The sequence below is a fragment of the Rousettus aegyptiacus genome, unplaced genomic scaffold (genome assembly GCF_014176215.1).
Source record: "Rousettus aegyptiacus isolate mRouAeg1 unplaced genomic scaffold, mRouAeg1.p scaffold_m13_p_6, whole genome shotgun sequence".
NCBI lineage: Eukaryota > Metazoa > Chordata > Mammalia > Chiroptera > Pteropodidae > Rousettus > Rousettus aegyptiacus.
Window position 1 is genome coordinate 79,847,690 of NW_023416309.1, and position 9,564 is coordinate 79,857,253.

The 9,564-nt window shown below is 35.1% G+C and overlaps 1 pseudogene; it reads right to left on the reverse strand.

The window, feature by feature from the left end:
- Window positions 1-8,092: 8,092 nt before the first annotated feature.
- Window positions 8,093-8,208, reverse strand: LOC118604885 (annotated as a pseudogene).
- Window positions 8,209-9,564: the final 1,356 nt, after the last annotated feature.

A 9,564-nucleotide genomic window follows, 5' to 3' on the forward strand; every position in this document is an offset into this window, starting at 1 on the left:
ACTGGTTCCTACACCCACCCTCTGACATTCTGATTTAATTGGTCTAGCATATAAGCATGATACTTTTAAAAAGGTCCCTATATGTGCAGCCAAGCACTGTAGAATGGTGTTGTAGACTGAATATTTATGTCCCCCTGAAAATTCACATGTTGAAGCCCTAACCCCTAGTGGGATGATATTTGCAATCAGGGACTGTGGAAGGTAATTAGGTTTGAGGCCCCCATGGTGGAATTAGTGTCCTTACAAGAAAAGGAAGAAACCAGAGTTCACCCGCTACCTGCCTTGTGAGGATACAGTAAGAAGGCTGCCATCTGCAGGCCAGGAACAGAGCCCTAACCAAAAACTCAATCATGCTGGCATCCTGATCTTGGACTTCCCAGCCTCCAGTATTGTGAGAAATCAATGTCTGCTGTATAAGCCAGCCAATCTGCATATTTGTTATAGTGGCCTTATCTGATTAAGACAATTGACAATCCATTGGTCTTTCATGTAGTAGTGAACAAAGATTCAACAAGGAACCGTTATCATACAAAACACTTTGGAACACTGCTAGGCACATAGAAAATGGTCAATAAATGTTAGCTAGTCATAGTAGTAGCAGTATTAGCATTATCATAACCATCTTCAAGTAAGTAGCCAGGGGTTGTTACATCCTGTACTTCCTTAAATTTTTAGGAAAGAATTACTGGTGGATTGTTTTTCTGATACAGAGATTAAGATTTAGAAGAGTTAAGTGGTTTGACGGAGGTTTCAGAGTCAGGATTGAAATTATGACTGTAATCTGAATGTCTTTAATTACACCTGGTTAATAGCGGGAGAAACAATCTCCTGTTTAGTGTTACTCAGAATAACAATTACTAAAACTAATATTACTATTTATATTTACCTTGTTTCCTTGGCCATCATCCACTTTTGTTTTCCAGATTAAGCCCCAAGAGAGGCTTAAACAAAAGTCGATATGAATTAAAACCAAATACAGGTGGGCAGAACTTTTGGGCTTAAAAACCTAATGATTTCACCTGTGAACAATTAACCTGAAGAAATCAGATTGCTAAAGACAGCCTTTTTCTAGAGGTTCACTTCTTATTTAGTACTCATGCCTTTCTACACTTGTTGATATCTACAATTGTTCTCAGAGGATAACTTCTAGAAATGAGTCCAGAAGAGGGAAAAGGTGAGACGTGCAATGCTGACATTATCCCAATATCCCCAGAAACCCAGGTCAGTCAAGGATATGTATATTTTTTGTATATCTTGATTATTTTACTGAGTCCAAAATTGGACCAGGTTTTTGAGAGTCTGACTTTCCTGAGATGAGAGAAAAACCCAGAGATGCGCCAGATTCTGACCATTTTCACTTGGCTAGTATTCTTCCTTAAAGAACCAAATCAAAGTAATCTCTTTTGTGACATTATAACATTTTCCTCTCTGGCCATACATTGGAACCACTTTCATTATAACATTTATCATTGAATTAGAACTATTTGATTACTTACCACTTTTTTTTTTATCTTGCTATGAAAAACTAAAAGGATCTTATCCTGTTTATCTATTCTCCTAACAATAGCAATTACACAATAACTGACACATTGGAGGTGCTCAGTAAATGATAGCTAAACAAATGGATGCATAAATTGGTCTCATTTGGGCCTGAAGTTATGACACAATTGCAGAGGATGTGTTTTGTTTTGCATTATTTAAGCTAGTATCTGTGTATTACACTAGGTGATTAACTGGATGATAAACTTTATTTTGCTCTATTCATCTTTGCATCTTCAATAGCATCGGTGTTCAAGAAATATATGTGAGAATCTGTTCTGCTTAGAAATTTAATAGAATTCATATATATTAACTGGGGCAAAGTCCATTATAAATCTAACAGGCATTTTTTGGATTCTTGCTATATGTAGAATATGATGGGAGATAGGATGTATTAGAAGTTGGGTCAGGATTAGTCTGAAAGGGGGTGTGAATCTGGAACTCGATTTTTTTAAATTGTCAATTTGGGATCATAAAATAACAGGGCTTTTTAGTCTATAGGAAGAATATAATCAAAAACAGGCAAGAGTCAGGGTAGAGTATTTGGGAGGCAGTGATTGGGTAGCATTAACTTTGTAGTCATGGGTTCTTAACCAAAAAAGATATGTGAATGACTAACAAGTACAGGAAAAGATACTCAACATCATTAGTCATTAAGGAAATACCAATTAAAACCACAATGAATATCACTTCACACTCGTTAGGATGGTTATAATAAAAAAGATTGACAATACCAAGTCTTGATGAGGATGTGGAGAAGTTGGAACTTTCATACATTTTGTATTGATGGGAATATAAAATTATACAACCACTTTGGAAAATAGTTTGAGAGTTCCTTAAAACATTCAACATAAACTTACAATGAGTCAGAAATTTCACTCGTAAGAACCACCCAAGAGAAATGACAACATGTCCACTCAGAAACTTGTATATGTTTATCTGTAATCGCTTAATTCATAACAGGGTTTCAAAAGTGGAAACAACCCAAATGTACATCAGCGGGTGAATTGACAAATAAAACATGGTATATCCATACAACAGATACTGCTCGCAATAAGAAGGAGTGAAATGACACAATAAATAACATAGACGAACTTCAGAAACATCATGCTAAGTGAAAAAATTCAGACACAAAAGATTCCTTTTACATAAAATATAGGATTCCATTTGTATGTGTTCCATAAAAGGCAACTCTCTAGAGACAGAAAGCTGATCAGTAGCTGTCTGGAGCTAGGACTGGGAGCAGGAATTGACTGCAAATGAATACAAGGGAACTTTTTAGGGTGAAGAAAATATTCTAAAACTGATTGTGGCAATGGTTGCACAACTCTAAATTTACTAAGAATTATTGAATTGTACACTTACAATAGGTTAATTTTATGACATATAAATTATACCTCAATAAAGCTGCAGGGGAAAAAAAGACACAGGACAAATCCCGACTCTATTACTACCTACGGACCAGTTATTTTAGCTCTGCAAACCTCTATTTTCTCATCTGTAAAGTGGGGATGATAAAAATAGTACTTAGCTACCCAGTGAAGACTAAGAAAGATCGTGCAGTAAAGCATGTAGCACATAGTAATTTCTCAGTGAACGTTAGTTCTTGTTATTAGGAGTGTTATCAGGAGATGGTGAGGTGAGCTGCCTGACGGGATAAGCACATGGCCTGTATTGGAAGCATAAGTGCTGGGGTGCAACAAGCGAGGTAGGACTAGATGATAGAGATTATGATGTTTTTATTTATTTTCGAAAGGTGCATGGAGATTTTGGGGGAAGAGAAGATATTCAATCTCAAGAAGGAAAGAAACTAACTGTGGAACTTTTTCCCCCTCATTTCTCTAAATTATTCCTCTTTTTAAATTAATTTATTTTTTATGGTGATATTGGTTAACAAAATCCAGTAAGTTTCAGCTGTACATTTTAACAGTAAGGCGTGTGTGTGTGTGTGTGTGTGTGTGTGTGTAGTGTATTCACTTCCCATAGTTAGATTTCTTTCTATCACCACATATTTGACCCCTTTTAGACAATCTACCTCCCCCTACCCTCAAGTAACCACTAGTCTATTGTCCATGTCCATGAGTCTCTGTTTGTTTGTCCTATTCATTTGCTGCTTTTAGGTTTATATCCCACATAGAAGTGTTATCAGGTGGTTTTCAACATTTTCTGTCTGGCTTATTTTGCTTAGCATGATTATCTCGAGATCCATCCATGTTGTCACAAATGGCAATATTTCATCTCTTCTTATAGCTTAGTAATAAATAATCCATTTATATATGTACCACATCTTCTTTAGCCAATCATCTATTGTAGGACACTTTGGTTGCTTCCATATCCTGGCCACTCATTGTGAATAATGCTGCTGTTAACATAGGTGTGCATTTATCTTTTTGGATAAATGTTTTCAAGTCTTTTGGGTAAATACCCAGTAGAGGGAGTGCTGGATCATAGGTAGATTCTTAAGTAAAACTGCAACCCATTTTTTAAAAATTGCAAGTAGGTGGCAGTAAAGAACACACTGAATACTAGTATGGTTTGGTGCCACTACCTTGATTTGTGCTAATGCACTAGTTTTACTCACCATTGCTTTTGCACAGTTAGTGCAAATGCCAACACAGTGAAAAAGGCAAATAACATTTTAGTATTGTTATGCATATAAGCCATTCCCACCCACCCAAGAGTCCTCAAATCACTTTGAATATTACTGCTCCAGAGCTTTACCATCCAAAGTATGTTCTGAAGATCAGCAGAAATATTGTTACCTGAAAGCTTGTCAGATGTGCAGAATTTCAGGCCTAAATCCAGATATACTAAATGAGTATCTGTATTTTAACAAAATTCTTAGATGTTTTGTACTCATATTAACATTGCACAATAGAATCAACTGGTGAGCTTTTAAAACAGCCATGACCAAGTTCTCTAAGACCAATGAAATCAGGATATCTGGAGCCCCCAGCCTTGGTATTATTTTTAAGCTCCCTAGGTGATTCTAAGTTAGATTGAGAACTACTACACTAGACTTTCCCCCCAGGAAAATACTCATGGACACATTTTTTAAGACTCTTTTATTACAACAATTTTAGGTTCACAGTAAAATTGAGAAGATATAGAGATTTCCCATACATACATAACTTCCTTCATTATTAATATCCCCTACCAGAGTAGCACATTTGTCACAATTGATGAATCTGCACTGACACATCATAAGCCTCCAAAGTGACACAATATTTTTGCATATGATTTCAAAGAATGTAGAATACTCTAAATGTTGTCCATGAACTCCAGATTAAAAACTTTTATACTAGATCCTTTAAATAAAAGAAGCGCAGATCAAATAAAACTAGGAGAGAGTTGCTTATCTTCTGGGCAACCTGATAATAATAATAATGGTCATAGTAATAATAATAAATTACCTTTACTGAACTGTATATAGCTGTAATATTTTCAGCTTTTATTACAGGCACTATAAGAAACAGCCCTTCAAAATTTATCTCTATGCTTACAATAAGGAGGATACTGTTGAAGGTGACATTGTTCACCAGATTTGCAATCAGAGAAAGCACAGGAGAAATTTATGTCAAGTCTTATCTTCAGGAAGGGTGGTGATTTTCCTCAGTAAGCAGGCTGTTATCCCCTATGAACACTGCAACTTAATCACATTCTCGTCTTTTTGTTGGTTGTCAGTGAACTTGAAGTCAAAATTGTTTATTGCCCTTATTAGCAACTGTATAGAGCTTTATGGTATGCATTTTTGAGATTCCCTCACTCTTAGCTCCATTTTACTTTCCTACCTTTATACTCCCTTTGCTTCACCTTTCTAACATGTAGTATATTTTGTCTTGCTATTTGATTTTGCAACTTTCTAAGCCAATTTAAGTTCTTTGGAAGAAGACAAACTATAGATAAATGAATAAATGAGTTCAATTAAAATAAGGTGATTCTGTGTATCCCCATCCTAGAATCTCCATTAAAGACAGAACTAGTCATTTTTATTGGGTGGGCTTTTAGATGAGATACTTTAATTATATTTAATAGTCATGAAATACATATTTATTAAGCATCTATTACTTGTCAGGCTCTAGGCTAGGCAGGTCATCAGGAAGTAGAGGAGCCCACTTTTCTTCTTTAACAGAAAAGTTAAACACAAAGAAAGGAGGCAGACAAGTCCTCCAAGTGAGAATAGAAAAAAATTATTTATGGCTTTAAAATCTTTATATTCCTTGACCCAATAATTTACTTCTGAAAATTATCCTAAGAAAATAATTTACTAGTATAAAAAAGTATATGTGTGAAGGTGTGTCATTTTTATAATAGTGAAAATAGATTTTTAAGCCATGGTGTTAGATGAACAATTGTAATAGCTACTTCCTAGGGAGGTATGATGATTAAAGGAGATAATTACTTAGTGTAGTGCAAAGTAAATGCTTAATAAAAGGTGGCTGGCATATACAGTCAACTAATATTTGACAAGGAACTAAGAATACTCCATGGGGAAAAGATAGTTACTTTAATAATGGTGCTGGGAAAACTGAATGCCAAAGAATGAAATTGCACCCCTATCTCTTACTAGTCATAAAAATTGAAATGGATTAAGGACTCAAATGTAAGACAATAAAACTTCTAAAAGGAAATATAGGCAAAAAGCTCCTTTACAGTGGTATTGGCAATATATTTTTGGATATGACACTAAAAGTACAAACAATGAAAGCAAAAATAAACAAGTGAGACTATATCAAACAAAAAAGCTTATGCATAGCAAAAGAAACAATCAACAAATGAAGAGGCAACCTTGGAATGGGAGAAAGTATTTGCAAATCATATATCAGATAAGGAGTTAATATCCAAAATAAATAAGAAACATATAACTCAGTAGCAAAAACAAACAATAACAAAAATAATTTGATATAAAAATAAGCAGAGAACATGAATAGACAGTTTACCAAAGAAGACATACAAATGGCCAATGAATACACGAAAAGGCAATCAACATCACTAATCATCAGGTAAATGCAAATCAAAACTACAGTGCGATATCACCTCACACCTGTTAGAGTGACTGTTATCAAAGAGACAAGAAATAACAAGTGTTGGTGAGGGTGTGAAGGAAACATTTTTGCACTGTAAATTGCAATATAAATTATATTTTTTCAATATAAATTGATACAGTCACTATGAAAAACAATATGGAGGTTCCTCAAAAAATTTAAAATAGAAATACCACACAATTCAGCAGTCCCACTTCTGGATATTTATCCAGAAGGAAATGAAATTGTTACTTTATAGAGCTATCTACACCCCCATGTTCATTGCAGTATTATTCACAATAGCCAAGACATTTTAAACAACCTAAATATCCATCGATGGATGAATGGATAAGTAAAATGTGATATATACATAGATACATATATACATACACACACACACACACACACACACATATATATAATGAAATATTATTCAGCCATAAAAAGAAAATCCTGCCATTAGTAACAACATGGACGAAATAAGAGCATTGTGCTAAGTGAAATAAGTCAAACAGAGAAAGACAAAAACTGTATGACTTCATGTGTGGAATCTAAAAATGCTAAACTCATAGAAACAGAGAACAGATTGGTGGTCACTAGGGATTAGAGGTTAGGGGAAATAGGTGAAGGTGATCAAAGGGTACAAAGGAATAAGTTCTGGGGCTCTAATGTACAGCATACTGACTACAGTTAATAATACTGTGTCATATACTTGAAAGTCGTTATTCTCACCATAACAACAAAATGGTAATTATGTGAGGTGAAGGATGTTTTAACTAACCTTATTGTGATAGACATTTCGCAATATATAAGTGTAACAAATCATCACAATGTATACCTTAAACTTATACATTGTTATTTGTCAATTGTATCTCAATAAAGCTGGCAGGAAGGTGCCTGATCTTATGCTAACAAGCAATCCTCACCTTTGCAATGCTGATCTCTTTCTCTTCCCTGATATTCTATGCTTACGCTTAACAGAAACTTGTGCACTTGAAAAGATGCCTTAGGAAGGCAGGAGAACCATACCCAACTTCTGCTTCCTCATCACTCAGGTAGGTCCCTACCACCTCAATTCCCCAACTTTTGCACATACACTACCTTAGAAGTAGAATCAACAATACTTGCTGATGATTTTCTTGGGGGATGGAAAGATATAGAAAGAAAAGAATCCTCTTCCTCCTCCTCCTCTTCACCTGAGTGTATCAAACTTAACCTGTTCCAAACTGAAGACATTAGTTGCTCATCTAGAACCTCTAATACTGTCCTAAGTAAAAGTATATCCTTCTGACTTCCCTTTTTCTGATAAATGATACCATGATTCTAGTTACCCTTACTCAAAACATCAATATCATTGCTTTTTCTTTTACTGTTTAAAAACTAATTTAATGATACATGCCTATTGCAGAAATATAGACAGCAACAATTTTTAAACTTAAAATTCTCTGTAGACAATGGTGTAAATAACCATTTATATATATATATATATATATATAGAGAGAGAGAGAGAGAGAGAGAGAGAGAGCACGAGCGCACACCTGGTCTTCCTAGGTGGTCTCCCATCCAAGTACTAACCAAGCCCAACCCTGCTTAGCTTCCGAGATCAGACAGGATCAGGCGTGTTCAAGGTAGCATGGCTATAGACAAATAACCATAAATAAGGAACTTGTGAAATAAATTATGAAACACCCATACAATGAAATATCATGGAGCAATTAATTTTTTTTTAAAAGAGGCAAAATTTAAATTTTATATTAGAGATAAAAGTCAACTTTCTAAACTATAGGTAATCCTTGTAGGGAAATTCTCTTTTGCCTAGATTAGACAGAAAAGTGAAAGAAATGAGTATATTCTCTTCATTGCCCACAAACTTGCTTCTCTTAAGTGTTTCAGTTTGGAGAATGGCAGTATCATCCACCTAGTTGCTGAGAGTTATCTTCAACCACTCCTTATCTCTCACTGTTGCAGCCATTAAACAACTTCTTCTATAACTCTTGGTTCTCTTTCAATGCTCAACCACAATATCATCTCAGATCTCCAGGATTTTAGAATCTCCCTCCTCCAATTGATCTCCCACATTGCCTTGATTGTTATCAACCTTGGAACAGAATAATAATAGGCAATTTTTCTGCTGTTTGCTTCTAAGACCTACAGGAGGAAGTTTAATTATGCAACAGACTCTGAAAAAGACATGCCTTTACTTATGCATAGTATGATGGTTTTCTTCTCTGCCCGGTGAATTCCATCTCATCTTTTAAGGCAGCTCAAATGTCACTTCCTCTTTGGCTCTGCCGGCATTATTATACCTTGTCCATGCTTCCAAATATTTTGCATATATCAATATTATGACACTTATATTACCTGGACTTATATTGCTTAACTTTTATCTATACCAGGAGACCCCAACCCCCAGGCTGCAGACCAGTACCTGTCTGTGGCCTTTTAGGAACTGGGCCACACGGAGGAGGTGAGCAGTGGGCGAGTTAGCGAAGCTTCATCTGTATTTGCAGCAGCATCCCAGCCCTACCATTGCCACCTCAGCTCCACCTCAGATCATCAGGCATTAGATTCTCATAGGAGCACTGGTCCTTGGTGCCAAAATGATTAGGGATCGCTGATCTATAGTTCACTTTTAAAGCCACCTTTCACTTCCTTATTTCCAGTTTTTGCATAAACGGAAGCATGAACATCCATTTCATATAAATCTTAGCAAATATCAAGCAAATGTTTTAATGTATCTATGTTTACATTTGACTCAAATTTGGGTAAAAGCAAAAAATAAAAAATGGAAACACATCCCTTATCCTCTGCAACCATTTAATTGATTTGGGGTTACAGTCATTTAGTTTTATTGTAAAAAACGATTTTTAAATAGATTTTTAAAATCCGTATTTATGACAAATTTTTTTGAATAGTTCGTCAATAAAGTATGAAGTAATGAGATGTCAAAAGAGTATCAAACATTCTACCAGTTAGAGTTTAAAATTGTATCTTTCAATAT